The sequence below is a fragment of the Orcinus orca genome, chromosome 2 (assembly GCF_937001465.1).
Source record: "Orcinus orca chromosome 2, mOrcOrc1.1, whole genome shotgun sequence".
Classification (NCBI taxonomy): domain Eukaryota; kingdom Metazoa; phylum Chordata; class Mammalia; order Artiodactyla; family Delphinidae; genus Orcinus; species Orcinus orca.
This window is the reverse complement of record NC_064560.1, coordinates 102329859-102345237: the sequence shown is the minus strand read 5'-3', so window position 1 is coordinate 102345237 and position 15379 is coordinate 102329859. Positions and strand designations below refer to the sequence as shown.

General features: G+C 39.9%; 1 long non-coding RNA gene across 1 annotated transcript in view; it reads right to left on the bottom strand.

The window, feature by feature from the left end:
- LOC117203152 (uncharacterized) overlaps positions 1-7796 on the bottom strand; it is a 31041-nt gene extending 23245 nt beyond the window's left edge. Inside the window, exons 1-2 of the long non-coding RNA XR_004485790.2 lie at positions 1875-7796; positions 967-1100 (exon numbers count right to left, since the gene is read on the bottom strand). This is a non-coding gene — a long non-coding RNA (uncharacterized LOC117203152). The remainder of the gene's footprint in view (positions 1-966; positions 1101-1874) is intronic.
- Positions 7797-15379: the final 7583 nt, after the last annotated feature.

The following is a 15379-nucleotide window of genomic DNA, read 5'->3' as shown; positions in this document are numbered from 1 at the left end:
GTTTCCTTTTATGGCTGAGTAATATTCCATCGTATATACGTGCCACATCTTCTTTATCCATTCATCTGTTGATGGACACTTAGGTTGCTTCCACGTCCTGGCTATTGCAAAGAGTGCTGCAATGAATATTGTGGTATATGACTTTTTGAATTATGGTTTTCTCAGGGTATATGCCCAGTAGTGGGATTGCTGGGTCATATGGTAGTTCTATTCGTAGTTTTTTAAGCAACCTCCATACTGCTCTCCATAATGGCTGTATCAATTTACATTCCCACCAACAGTGCAAGAGGGTTCCCTTTTCTCCACATCCTCTCCAGCATTTATTGTTTGTAGATTTTTTGATGATGGCCATTCTGACTGGTGTGAGATAATATCTCACTGTAGTTTTGATTTGCATTTCTCTAATGATTAGTGATGTTGAGCCTTCTTTCATGTGTTTGTTGGCAATCTGTATATCTTCTTTGGAGAAATGTCTATTTAGGTCTTCTGCCCATTTTTGGATTGGGTTGTTTGTGTTTTTGACATTGAGCTGGCAGGCAGATTCTTAACCACTGCGCCACCAGGGAAGCCCTCTTATAGCATTTTTGATCAAAACACTGTGTGCAAGATATTTCTCTAGATTATAAAAGATGCTACAAACAATCATAAAGATTCCTGTAAATGGGTAAGTTTCTTTTATCAGGCTTAGATAAGTGCCACCATTGTTTTATGACCCATGACATAAAGATCTTGGACTAAATGCAGATATTCTCTAATTCTTCTAGTTTAGCAAACCCATATTTGTGGAATTTGTGAACGAAAGGATGCTCTATAAGAGCTGGTTCTCAGTACGTTTCTAACTATTAATCACTCAAGGACAAGTCCAGAAAAGTTAAGCTTAACATTTTGAAATGTAGGTTTTTACAGAAGTTTTTAGAGTACGATTTCTGATAGATAGGGACCTACCCAATGATCTAAAGGTCTCACCTGACAGAATTTCCAGCTGATTGCTGCTTTCACATTCCACTTTCTCCTTACTCTCTTTTCCCCAGGCTTAAAAGGATTTCAGGGGCAGAAAAGCGCTCACCAGCGATGGGGTCCATGCAGGATGATCTCAAGACCTGAAGAAATGTTTGGTAATTCATAAAACAGTTCGGAGACCCTATTTTAGTATTTGGTATCTTTTAAAATTGGCTTTCTAAAAAATAAAGAAAAAAAGAAAGTTAAGGTGGTTTTGACAATAGGGCTAAAGTAAAAATGATGATATAATGCTTTCTTAGATTAATTTTAAAATGTCATATATGTTATTTTGTGTACAGTCATTCTAGTTCTGTTCCTAAGCACAAATACCTGGCATTTCACTAAAATTTTTGTGACATGATGGTAAATTGAAAAACTTGGCCACAATACTTTGCAGCTCTTCTCATCAATAAGATGAGAAAAGAAACTACTTGGTTCTCTCCCGTCTCTTGAATGAATCTGGGCTGACTGTTTGACTTGCTTTGAATGTGGTGGAAGTGACACTGTATAAGTCCGTAGAGACTCACCTTCAGGGAGCCTTGCAGCTCCTGGTTTTTCCTTCTGGGAACGCTGCCCTAAGACCACCATGTAAGGAAACTGGTCTAGCCTACTTAAGATGAGAGGACATATGGAGAAGAACCAATGGCCAGCCCTGTGAGTGAGGCTGTCTTGGACCTTCCAGCCCAGCTAACCCTCCAGCTGAATGCAGCCCTATGAGTGAGCCCAGGCAAAACCTCCACCTTTTGAAGGGTGAACCCCAAAGAACTTGAGCTATCATTAGTCCATCACTATATTTCTGTTGCATTCATCTATTGCTTTGTAACTAGCTATCCCAAAACTTAGTGGTTTAAAACAACCCCTGTGCATTTACTCACAGTTGTGCAATTTGGGTTCGCTGGACTTAGCAGGACAGCTCTTTGCCTGCGGCTGGGAATTCAAGACAGGTTTTCCCACAAGTCTGGTGTCTCACTGTGACAGCTGGAACATCAAGGGCTTGGCCAATGTGACACTGTGATAAAATAAGACATCTATATTTGGTCTTCGTCCCAGTTCCTGTCACAGAGCTCTTAAAATTTTTGTGATTTCCTGAGTGGTGTGGTGAGAGAAGGGTCTTTGTTAATCATAATAAACCCTTTTCAACCATGCTTGAGTTTATGTTAATAAGATGAATGGTGGCCAAAAGCCCCAGGATACAGGCTGGTCACCAGAGGAACCAACCAAGTGACTAGAGGATTAGAACTTTCAGTCCCACCCCCAGCCTCCATGGAGAGGAGAGAAGCTGGAGACTGAGTTAATGATCAATGGCCAGTGATTTAATCAATCATACCTACAAAATGGGACCTTCCTAAAGTGACTAAACTATAGATTGTTCAGAGAGCTTCTAGTTTAGTGAACATGTCTATGTGCCGGGAGGATGCACACCCCAAATTCACGGGACAGAAGCTCCTGTGCTCAGGATTCTTCCAGATCCCACCCCATGTACCTCTTCTTTTGGCTGTTCCTCTGTACCCTTTACAGTATCCTTTATAATAAGCCAATAATAGTAAGCAGAGTGTTTCCCTGAGTTCTGAGCCATTATAGCAAATTATCAAACCTGAGGGGAGGGTCGTGGGAACTCCTGATTCGTAGCCAGAAGTTGGACAGAAGTTGGATAGAAGTTGGACAGAAGTGTGGGTAACCTGGGGACCCACTATTTGCATAGTGGGACTGATCCCTTAACCTGCGTGCTAACTCTAGATTAATAATGTCAGAATTGAATTAAACTGTGGGACACCACTTCGTGTGCACAGAGAATTGGAGAATTGCTTGGTGTGGAAAATCTACACACTTGGCGTCAGAAGGTCTACGAGCAGAGAAACAGTTTTCTTTTAGCCAGGCACCTTTCAGCTCTCCATCTGGGTGGCTGAACCTCTTTCCATGTGGCTTGGGGCTCCAAGAGGGCAAACGTGGAAGCTGCACAGTCTTTTAAGACCTGGCACAGTATCACTTCTGCTGCTTCTATTTGTCAAAACAGGTCACGAAGCCAGCCTAGACTCAAGGGGAGGAGAAATAGACTTCTGGTCTCTATGCAAGGACACAAAAGATTTTGTGGCCATCTTTTTACTTTCTATTTTTTTATTTATTTTATTTAATTTATTTTTGGCTGCATTGGGTCTTTGTTGCTGTGCATGGGCTTTCTTTAGATGGGTCGAACGGGGTCTACTCTTCATTGCGGTGCGTGGGCTTCTCATTGTGGTGGCTTCTCTTGTTGCGGAGCACAGGCTCTAGCTGCGCGGGCTTCAGTAGTTGTGGCGCGTTGGCTCAGTAGTTGTGGCTTGCGGGCTCTAGAGCGCAGGCTCAGTAGTTGTGGCTCACGGGCTTAGTTGCTCTGCAGCATATGGGATCTTCCCGGACCAGGGCTCGAACCCGTGTCCCCTGCGTTGGCAGGCGGATTCTTAACCACTGCACCACCAGGGAAGCCCTTTGTGGCCATCTTTATCATCTATCACAATCCATCCTCTGGCCATAAATTACTGGCATTTCTCCCTTATGCAAAACACATTCATCTCTTCCAGTACCTCCCAAAGTCTCACCCAGTATGGCAGCTGCTCGGTGCCCAGAATTTCATCATTTGGATCAGGTCTGGCTGTGGATGAGGTTGCTTGGGTGTGGCTTTTCTCAGTCTGGAAACCTGTGAACTAAAAATTCAAGTTATCTGCCACCATCACCAACCCCCCTCCCCCAACCCCACATGCAGTGGTGAGAGAGGGATAAGATAGCAGCAGATGCTCCCGTTCTCAGGGGGAGGACATTAAAGGCACGTAGCAGGCACGGGTCCTTAGCAGTTCTAAAAGCCAGCTGTACACATGTTGCCAGTTTCCCTAGGTCTGGAGGGAGGGACTATTGCTTGATTGGGGCCTGCTTCTGCTCCCTCCTCCACCACACCCCGCCACATTACCATCACATCACCTTGTTCTTTTTTTTTTTCTTGCCATTTGAAATGATCTTGTTTATGAATTTTCTAATATGTTCACTTTTTCCTCAATCCATTGTTCTTAGCTGTTGGCTCTGTCCTCTGAGACCTTTTTCATTTTCCATGAGAAATGGTTCATCTTTGAGGCTGATTTCTCAGTCTGCTTCTTGCGCATGGAAAGGTGGGAGCCCAGAGGCCTCTTTTCATTTTCAACTGTCTTTGTTCCTTTAAGTGTGTACAGTTCCTTTTAAAATGCTGTGGATGTTCTGTATGGTAAATTATAATCTACTCCATTAGACAAGAGTCACACACCGATCCACACATCTCTTGGGAACGGGCCCTCTGCATTTTGGGCTCTGAGGTCTTAAAATAGGTCTTACAGCCACACCCTCAACTTGATCTTGACTAAGATCACGTTTGGCTGGCAGCATGCTGAGGCCATTTATTATTTTTTCTGCTTGAAAACTGAAATTCTCGTTCATCCTTCCTTCCCATATTGTATGACAGGCAGCTAAAAGAAGCAGATTAGCCCCTTTGGCATTCTACTTGGAAGTTTCCTTTGGACAGATCCACAAGTTCATTAAGTACATTTTCTATCTTACATGTTACCGCAGTCATCAGCTTTACCAGTTGTTCCCCGGCTTTACAACACAGATGACCATCTTTCCAGCATTCCATTTGCTCACTGCCTTTGCCACCCTTCCAGCCTTCCTCCATGGCTCAATCTCAAAATCACCAGCTTTAGGTTTCCGTTACAGCAGCACCCCACTTCCAGGTACTACTTTCTGTTTCAGTTTTCTATTGCCATGTAATTAACCACCCCCCAAAATAATGACTGAAAACAGTGATTTATTGTTTCTCATGATTTTGTGGGTTGACTGCAGTAACATGACCACGTTCTTTTAGGAGCTCGGTGGCGCTGCACTGTCCAAGGTGAACTCTCATCCTCCAGAGGGTGTCTCCATGTGGCCCCTCATCACTCACTAGTCTAGCTCAAGTCACTTTTCAGCATGGTGGCTAGCTTCCAGAGACAGCGTTCCAAGAGGACAAGCTCTAGTGTGCAAGTGCTAATCCAGTCTCCTTCTACCATGCTTGCTAATGTCCCACTGGCCAAAGCAAAGCACACGATCAAGTAAACTTGCTTATGAATTTTCTAATTTGTTTACTATTTTCCTCTCCCTACCAAAATATAATACCAGGGGTTCTTGTCTACTTTGTTCATAGCTGTATTCCCAGAATTCCAAGTAGCTCCAGTACATACTAAGTACTTAATAAACTTTTTCTTTTTGTTTTCTGGCTGTGTGGCATGCAGGATACCAAGGACATGAATATTGGAAGGGATGATTTGTTGGGGGTCACTGTCTACCACACTCTCCAGCTGTATGTCTGACCAGTTTCTCCCTTGTTTATTATGCTGAATTTACACTGTGTTCCTTGCTGTTCCCTGACACAGAAATCTCTTCCTTGCCTCAGTCTTTTTGATTTTCTCTGCCTGGTTCACTCTATACCCAGTCTTCAAATTGCTGTTCTTTTATATTCTTCAGGTATCAGCTGAAATGTCACACCTCCCCTCCTTCCACCAGGCCGAGTTACTATCACATTACCTTGTTCCTTTCTTTCTTGACATTTGAAATAAACTTGTTTATGAATTTTCTAATTTGTTTACTATTTTCCTCTCCCTACCAAAATATAATATCAGGGGTTCTTGTCTACTTTGTTCATAGCTGTATTCCCAGAATTCCAGTAGGTCCAGTACATACTAAGTACTTAATAACCTTTTTCTTTTTTTCTGGCTCTGTGGCATGCAGGATCTTAGTTCCCTGACCTGGGATTGAACCCATGCCCCCTGCAGTGGAACCATGGAGCCTAACCACTGGACCGCAAGGGAATTCCCAATAAATGTTTCTGACGTGTGATGAATGAACAAATGGATGGACAAATGGATGAACTAACTAAATCAGTGTAAAGAAATTTGTAAGTAAATATGCTTATTTTTGTACGAACTGTATCAAAGTTTTAAACAACTACTGACTACTAAAAATCAGGAGTGATCCAGAAAAAGCCTTTTTGAGAACTGCACTGAACAATGGTTATAGCTTGCTGAAATATTTAAAATAAATGATATACTTGAGATTTGTTTCAAGATAATCTGGAGAACATGGGGAAAATGAATTGGAGTACAGAGAAAATGAGACTGACTGTGAATTGATACTTATTTAAGTTGGGTTAAGGGTACATGAAGGTTCATTACACTGTTCTCTTAACTTACATATTTGTTTGAAATTTCCATAATAAAAAGTTTTAAAATTACATGTAGATTATTAAGGGACTGAAGAGCATTGGAAAGACTGTGAGAAATATTCATAAGTATGAACTAATTTATTAATATTCCTACTTCTCCTACATCTTTTAGAAAGAGATATGATGGGAGGCATTTTAAAGATCATCTAGAAATGTCATTGGCTAGATAATCTGAAGGTTATTTAGATGTTGCATTTAACCTGTAATAGACCTTATTTTAAAATATTCCTGGAACTTTGCATGTGGAACAGATTTCGGTAAAGCAAGTCATTTCCCCATTGATTTCCATTCAATTTTGAAGACATGCTCTCATACCTCCTGATTTCCCAGTCTGCTAATTATAGCCCAAGGTAGGAGATGGGAAGTACAGAGCTCATGTAAGCATTGGCATTTTGCCTTGATCTGGGGCTCAATCAGGTATCTGATGCAAGAAATTTTTATGTTCTCTGCCTGGATCAAGAAGAAGCCAGGGAGAGCAGGAGCTTGCCTCCACAGATGCCATCCTCAAACTGACAACTGCTTTGCCTGGCTTTGTTATCAGTCTGGGGAGTTGCTAGTCTGTTGGCAGAATTCAATTAATAAGGACTTTTAATTATTATATATCTTCCTTACAAGTCATAATTTGGGGAAATATAGAAGAAATACGGTTTTGTCCCTGGTCTCAAAGAGCCTGAAGATTTCAAGGGCTTAGGAACAAGTCCAGCCTTAAGCATTATATAATATTTTCCATCCAGAACTAGAAGAAGAGTAATGTGTTTGGGGGCTGTCATATCCTGGGCATTCATTTAAGGGATCAGGGCCATGGGGCCAAAATCATTCAGCACAAAGCTTATTCATGAGTGAGCAATGGAATCGATGATGTGGTTCTTGGGGCAGAAGACCAGGTGACTGGTTTGCAGGCAGAGGAGTGAGCTCTCCCACTCCTAGAGATCCCCAGATTTATTATAACTAGGCAAATCCATTCAGGCAGACCATTCTGCTGGGCATCTCTGCCTCTGGAATAGAGATAAGGCAACAAGTACGAATTTGTTTTAATGGAAGTCTCTTTGCTGGGGGATTTGTCCTCACTCAAAATTCACACACACCCCCCTACATTTAATGCTGTCTGATGACAAAAATGGTTGGAGGAAGGGCAAAACACAGAAATAGAGGTGTGTGGAGAGAAGAGACCTGGGGTAAGAGAAGCATAACAGTTTAGGGTGCTCTCAGCTGCAAGTAACAGTGAACCACAAGTGTGGGTTAACTTCAAGCAGCTTCTCGTTCTCAGGGAGGCCCTGAATTTATACTGGAGGCCAGGGGCCAGGTGGCCTGAGTATTGGTCTTGAGTCATCACTTTTCTCACCTTTCCAAACCCAGTTTTCCCATTTGAACAAGGAGGGAGTGGTCTAACTTCTCTGAGATTATCAGGATCTAAAGATCCAGGAATATTTGGTGTGTAGTTCCTGTAGGTGGGTAGTAGATCATGGACAAGTGGGAGGAACTAGTTCCTCATTTTGTGATTATGTTCAAAGGCCCACATTGACCTTGGCTTTTTGGAATAAGTTAAATGAAGGTACCTGCCATGGTGCTCAATGAATGTGTCTCCTGCTTCCTTCCCATAGGTGAAGCCCACCTTCCATATGTAGGACCACATCACCTGGACAAGAGAGAGAAGCAGTTCTGATTTGCAAATGCAAACACAAGCCTATGTCAAGACTTCCTTTCAAAAAGGGCTTATTAAATTAAAAAAATATACATTTGCATAGCATAATTTCACATAGACAACAGTAGACTCCAATCACAAAAATAAAAATATAAAAATGTTATATTCTTATTGGAATTCAGTTAGATTTGAGGATGTTACCATTTATAGACTCATGATAAAACAGTAGTTTAATCAAAGATCTGTTTAATGCAAATATTTGGAGTCCTACCAGAAAGACCATAAGGCTATTGTCAAATCAGTTAAATGTCTGTTACAAGCAGTAAGGGTGACCATCTGCTGTGGTTGGCAAAAAATTAACATATTTCAAAATACAAACACTTCTCAGTCTACCCCTACAGACCTCAAAGCAGGCATCTTGGCTATAGACAGTTTGGATCTAATATCTAGTACTTCAATTAAAACGATATCCAATGTCTTTAAGCAGGCAAGAGATATTGGATAATAAATGTTCCATTTATTTGCTATTATGAAAGATGACAAGTTCTTAGCTTATTAATACTTCGTGCCTTGTTGAGAAACTCAATCTGAAAATCCCTGGTGTTAATTCAATTAGGCAAACAAGGATTGTGCCCTTGCTATAGACAGCTCATTGGGCTCCACTGTTTGAGGTATACAATGAAAGGAGACTTCAGGGAGCCTCCAATTTAGTGGGGGCTATGGATACGCACGTTTGCCCATACAAGGCAGAATACTATCACAGAGGCCGAATCCAGTGCCACAGGAGTCTTCTTATTTTATAGGCTTGTAAGGCAAAGGCTACCCCTAAGATGGCAGTTGCGGTGGATTTTGAAGGAAAGTATGACCTCAGTTAAAGAAAAAAAAAGTACAGAGGACAGCCTGAGCAAGACTAACAGGCATAGGAATGCACTCTACTCAGGACACAGCACGTGGTCCTGTTTGGCTACATGCGTTTTGTAAGATGAAGCTCAAAAAGTTGTGTGGGAACAATGGTGGGCATCTATTATGATTTTTGCCTGGCTTTGATTCTCCTTCTAGAAACAGCACCATGGTTTTCCCTTGGGAATCTATGCCTGCCCTCTTTTTCAGCTCATGTGACTTGAAGGAGCTGATTGTGCAATGCCATGAATACCATCTAAAAAGCTTGGATTTTGAGTTCCATATTTCAAATCTCTTATTTAATGAAGGGAGAATCATGAAAACCTTTGTAAATGAAAGAATGTTCAAACATGTACAGAAGTAAAACAAAACAAAACAGTGAATCTCTATAAGCCCCATACCCAGACTAAACAATTATAGGCATACCTCATTGTATTGTGCTTTGGTTTATTGCACTTTGCACATAATGTGTTTTTTACAAATTGGACGTTTGTAGCAAGCCTGAGTTGAGCAAGTCTATCAGTGCCATTTTCCCAACAGCATTATTTCTAAATTAAGGTATGTACATTGTTTTTTTTGTTTGTTTGTTTGTTTTTGTTTTGTTTTTTGCGGTACGTGGGCCTCTCACTGTTGTGGCCTCTCCTGTTGCGGAGCACTGGCTCCGGATGCGCAGGCTCAGCCGCCATGGCTCACGGGCCCAGCCGCTCCACGGCATGTGGGATCTTCCGGGACCGGGGCACAAACCCGTGTCCCCTGCATCGGCAGGCGGACTCTCAACCACTGCGCCACCAGGGAAGCCCCTGTACATTGTTTTTTTTTTTTAGAAATAATGCTATTGCACACTTAATAGACTATAGTATAGTGTAAACATAACTTTTCCATACACTGGCAGACCAAAAAATTCATGTGACTCGCTTTATTGCAATATTCACTTGATTGCAGTGGTCTGAAACCAAACCTGCAATATTTCTGAGGTATGCCTGTGCCAAGATTTTATCATTCTTCCTCTATCCTCCACTCTGTCTTTTGCCAAAGTATTTCAAAGCAAATCCTGGACATCCTGTGTTTTCAATTCTATGTGTTTTAGCATGCGTCTCTAAAAAGTATGGACATTTTCTTACAAACAAAATGCCATCGTCACACCTAATGATTCTTTGGGATTGACTAATCCCCAGTCCATATTAAAATTCCCACTGCTATATTTAAAATAGATAACCAACAAGGACCTACTGTATAGCACAGGGAACTCTGCTCAATATTCTGTAATAACCTAAATGGGAAAAGAATTTGAAAGAGAATGGATACATGTATACGTACAACTGAATCACTCTGCTGTACACCTGAAACTAACACAACATTATTAATCAACTATACTTCAAAATAAAATAAAAATTGAAAAACAAAATAAAGTAAAATCTCCCTATCTAAAAAATGTCTTTGGTTAGCTGGCTTGTTTAAATCATGTTCTAAACAAGGTCCACACATGGAATGTGGTTTTTATAGCTCTTCAGTTTATTTTAATCCACAGCAGCCCTACTCACCCCACCTTTTTTCTTTATGCTGTTGTCTTGTTGAGATACCCATGCAAGTCATCCCTTAGAATGCTCCTGATTCTGTATTGGTCTGGTTGCTTTCCTGGGGGTGTTATTTAACTTGTTCCCTTATCTCCTGTATTTATGAATAGAAATATCCTAATATCTTGCTTGCCCACATTTATTAATAGTAATGCAAAGACTGGTAAGTGGGTTCAGGTGGTGACAGCCTGATTCGTCCATTATAAAATTTCCTCTTCATCTACTACCTACTGGTTTCATCTGTTAATGAAATTTGCCTGAAGCTCCTATTTCATTAGGGGTAGGGGTTGCAAAGTGGTGATTTTCTAATTTTATCACTACTTCCACACTTATTATTTGGAATTTTTTACTAGAGAAAAATTTTCCCTGTGTCAAGTTGGCAATTTGGTTATCCTAAATACAGTTGATATAGGAAAGGCAAATTTCCTTATAATTGGTCAATTTTCAAAATACTACTTAAAAAAATAACGTTTAAAAATGTAAAACATAACAGATACAGAAAGCCACATAAAATAAAGAATACCTTAATAAATTATTGTAAGCAAACACCTTTGTAACCACCACCTAGGTGAGGAAACAGAACTTTGGCAGCTACCCCAGAAGCCATCCATATTTCCACTTATTCTCATTTTTATGACAATCATTTCCTTGCTTCTCTTTATATTTTATCACCCAAGTGTGCAACTCTAAGCACTATAGTTAACTTTCTTCTATTTTTTATTTACTATGAACTTTAATATAACATTTTAAAAAATGTCTTTTAATCTACAGGTTCTCCTTCCATTGCTTTTTCTTTTTTTCCTTGTAAGTTATTTGTTACAGAAACTCAACTGTTTGGCCTGTAGAGTTTCCCAGACTCTGGATTCTACTGATTGTATCTCCATGATGCAGTGTTTCATGATCTGTGTACTTCCTGTAAATTGGTAATTGGGTACAGAGACTTGATTAGATTTCAGTTTAATTTTTGGAGGCAAGGCTACTTAATTGTGAACTGTACTCTTCTATATTGGGGCACATGATGTCTTTTTAATTCTCTTTGTGAATTAGTAGCTGTCAATGCCCATTGTCTAGATCCAGTCAATTCATTAGGGATTGCAGAATGATGATATTCCAATTTTATCACTCCCTTACTTATTAGCTAAAACATTTCTATATAGAGTAGCTCCCCCTCATCTATTATTTGATTATCCAGTAGTGTAGGTCACATAGGAAAGGCAGGATAAATATTTGATTCTTTCCCTTTACCCAGTTTTAAAAGTAATAAGTTGGTTGCCTATCACCCTCAAAAGGTGACCAATTAATTTTTTAGGCATCATTAAAACTCATGGATTAAAACATTTTAAGGGTGTCAATCCCCTGAAGTTATTACCCCTATGGAGTTTAATTATTCCATCTCTGGCCAGTGGCAGCTTCTTCAAGTTGGGTCTTACGTCCTTTTGACATGACCTCAGTAGTATTTGATAGTTTCCTTGCTATCGTATGGCAAGATATTCCATGAGTTCACACTGATACTTCCAATGCAAAGTCAGGACTGTAATGTTTTTACTTAACATCTTCTGTTTTACATGGGTATCACCCTTCTTCTGAGAATCCAGGTTCTCAGAGACCAGAGAATGATAGAATTAGAAGATCACACAATTACAGTGTGCCTGGTCTTGCATTATACCCCACTACAGTCTCAGCAAAATCACCCATTCTACCATCACCAGTACTACTGAAACAGTTTAAAAATTGTTTGCATATACTCTCTCCATTTTCTTTAGTTTGATTTTATATACATTTTCAGAGCATATAGCCAATACATAGTATGCTCTTTCTTCTCTAACCCTCATGTGGTCTTTGTTTTACAAGTAAATAGGTATTTAATGCTCACCACCGGTCCTTAGGTTGACATCTCTCTAGTCGTTTGGACATTTGAAGTCTGTTCTCTAGTAGATTCTTTAAGAAATGTGCAAGGAAACAATATTAAATGCCTGTGCTCCCCCAATGTTTCTAAAAGAGGATGGCATCAAGCATAGATTTTTATTTTATTTTTTTGGCTAACCTGATAGGTAAGGAGGGCCAACTTGGCATAGTTTTAATTTGTATTTCTCTTAGTGTGAATCAGGTTGAGAATTTTTTTTTAATGTTTAAGGATCATTTCTTCTTTCTGTGAGCTGTCTGTTCACATCTTTTGTCCACTTTTCTATGGGGTTGTTGGTGTTCCTTCTTCCCCCGTTTTTAGGAGTTCTTTCCATATTGGAGCCATTACTCCTTTGTATGTGGTATGTGTTAGAAATCTCTCTTCCTACTTTGTCATTTGTTATTTGACTTTACTTATAGGGATTTAGGAATATGACTCTATGTTTAATACCTAGTAGGGTCAACCCCTCAGACATTGCTTTTTTTTTTAAAGATTTTGTTTTGGCAGGGGGCTATAATTAATTATATTCTAAGAATACATTCAACTTGTCTAGAAAAAAAGATTGACATTTTTGTTGGGATCATGTTAAATTCATCAATTATCTTAGTGATGTTGTGTCTTCCCATCGAAGAACACGGTTTTCTCATTCCATTTGCTCTAGTCTACCTTGTGTCTTTCAGTAAAAGTGTTTTAAAAATTTTCCTTATATAACTTTTGCACATTTCCCATTAGGTTCATGGCCGGATATTTTATCTTTTTTCTTGCTAGCATAAGAAGGATCTTCTCTTGCATTATATCTTCTAGCTGGTTATTGTTTATGTATATGAAGAACACTGATTTCTGAATATCAAAGGCTTTTGAGTTAAGGATTTCAAAGGTGACATAGTACAGAGATGATTAGAAAAGTGAGAGATAATTAAGTTATCGATATTTCAAGTGAGAAATGAATCCATGTACCAGGGCAGGATCAGGAGGGAAAAGAAGAACAAGGAGATAGGGACATCAAAGGTATAGAACTTGGAAACTAATTTGATGTTGAGGAGAGGATGAAGGAAAGGGCACATGAGCTTTCAACTGAGTGACTGCAATGATGGTAATGTTGTTAACAAATAATAGGAAGAGGAGAGGGTTGGGGAAAAGAGAGTGAATTTCAATTCTGGGTGCTTAGATTTTAAGACTGGAAGTCAGGGAGAGGCTGGAAGCCATCTGGAGGAGCTGTAGGAGTGTTCGAAATGACTAGGGAGAGAAAGCAGAATGAGAAAAGACAATGATAGGACGTTGAAGGATTTCTATATCTAAATAATAGGCAGAGGAAGACGATCTATGAGAGAGATGGGCAATGAGGGGTCTGAGGTAGGAAGTGAACCAGAAAATAAAGCCATAGAAACCAAAGGAACAGTGTCGCAGGATTTACTAATTATGAAATCACCAGTAATTTTGAGACAGCCATTTCAGAACTGTTGTGAGGGTGTGGTAAAATTATGAAAGACTAAGTAGAGAGATTATGTTGACTAGGGGTGAATTTGCGTAGGAAATTTAAACTCTGTGTCCTTCAAACATGTGAAATCTAAATACATGGTATCATGATTTAAATAATCTATGAAGGTGTCAGTTAAACAAACATGCTCAGGTGACAATAACTTGGTTTAAATTAAATTTTGTTAACGGTGATTTCTTATGGACACATAACCTAATTCAAAGTTCAGCCCTTTGTCTGAACATAATTCTTACTTTACCTCCTGACAGATGTGATATGTGTGTGTGTTCAAGTAAAACAGTGCATTTTAGTGCTAAAAAGGACAAGAATTTTTCCCACTCCTAGGTGAATGTCTGTTCTTTTATGTAGGCATTTATAACAATCGTAATAGTTTATATTTAGGGTTTACAAAATATTGTCATTTCTCACTGAACTTCACAAAAGATTCTGGGATGTAACCAGAACAGAGGTCATTATTCTTCATAAAGTGCAAAGAGGGGGAAAGAATGACAGAACCAGGTCTGGATCTCCGATGTTCATGACTCCTACCTTGTAGGCGCATGAGTCAGAGTTATGTGTAGGAAATGTTTATTCTAGGTATTTTAAGCAAAAAAATACTTAATGCAGGGAATTTGGTACTTCTACATAACATGGAAGAACAAGCTTTAGACTGTGCCTCCAGAAATGACAACCAGAACAACACGGTAGAGTTGATCATTTGGGGGCCAAGTTCATACCTGAGACCACTCCACGGATCAGGAAGCCAGACCAGAAGTTGCTGATACTGCTGCTGTTACCATCACTGCCGCCACTCGACTGTATCTTGACATTCACGGAACTGCTGACTTGGCACTGGGACGTGGACCCTAGATACCAAAGAATCTCAAGAATGGCCTCTAGAACATTGCTGCTGCTATGAGCTTGCTTTCAAGAAAATCACCAAAAATGGGTAGGAGGATAGCTTCTGTTTCATTTTCATCCTCCAAATCTTGCAAGAATGCATCGAATAGACAGCATGCAATTCATATCCAGAACCCAAGCTGTGAGGAAGTCTAGAAAATGTAGTTTTGGGCTTCCCAGGGTCTGCATAAGAGGAAGAGGCTGGAACAGAAATTGAGCAAGCTGTTCCACGGTACTTGCCACAGTAAAACTTTTGTCTTCATTCAAGATGTTGGCAAAAACAACGAACAGGCCAGAACCACGTGGCACACCACTAGGAAATGCTCTCCAGATGGTTATCATTACTAGTACTCATATAACTTGGTAGGGTGATGGTTATAATTGGCAGAGCTGAGATTTAAACCTAGGTCTGACACCAATGACCGGAAAGCCGTATTTCCTTTTGATTCAATCAATTTTCTTTTGTTGTTTAAGTAGCTTAGAATCCACCTGAATTTATTCTTTATATTGGGCAGTCATGAAACACTATTCAAATCTGTGCTAAAATCAGGGTATTCTTTCCAAGAGTCTCTCCTGATTTACCAATTTCAACGAAAAGGAGATGCAAGTTTGTCATTCTGCAGGGGAACCCACGATGGTTTAGTGATCCCCATGCTAATCTAACATTCCCCACTCCTGCTTAAAACCTTCTAGTGGCTACATTGGTTAGAATTTGCATTTGCGTTGAGTA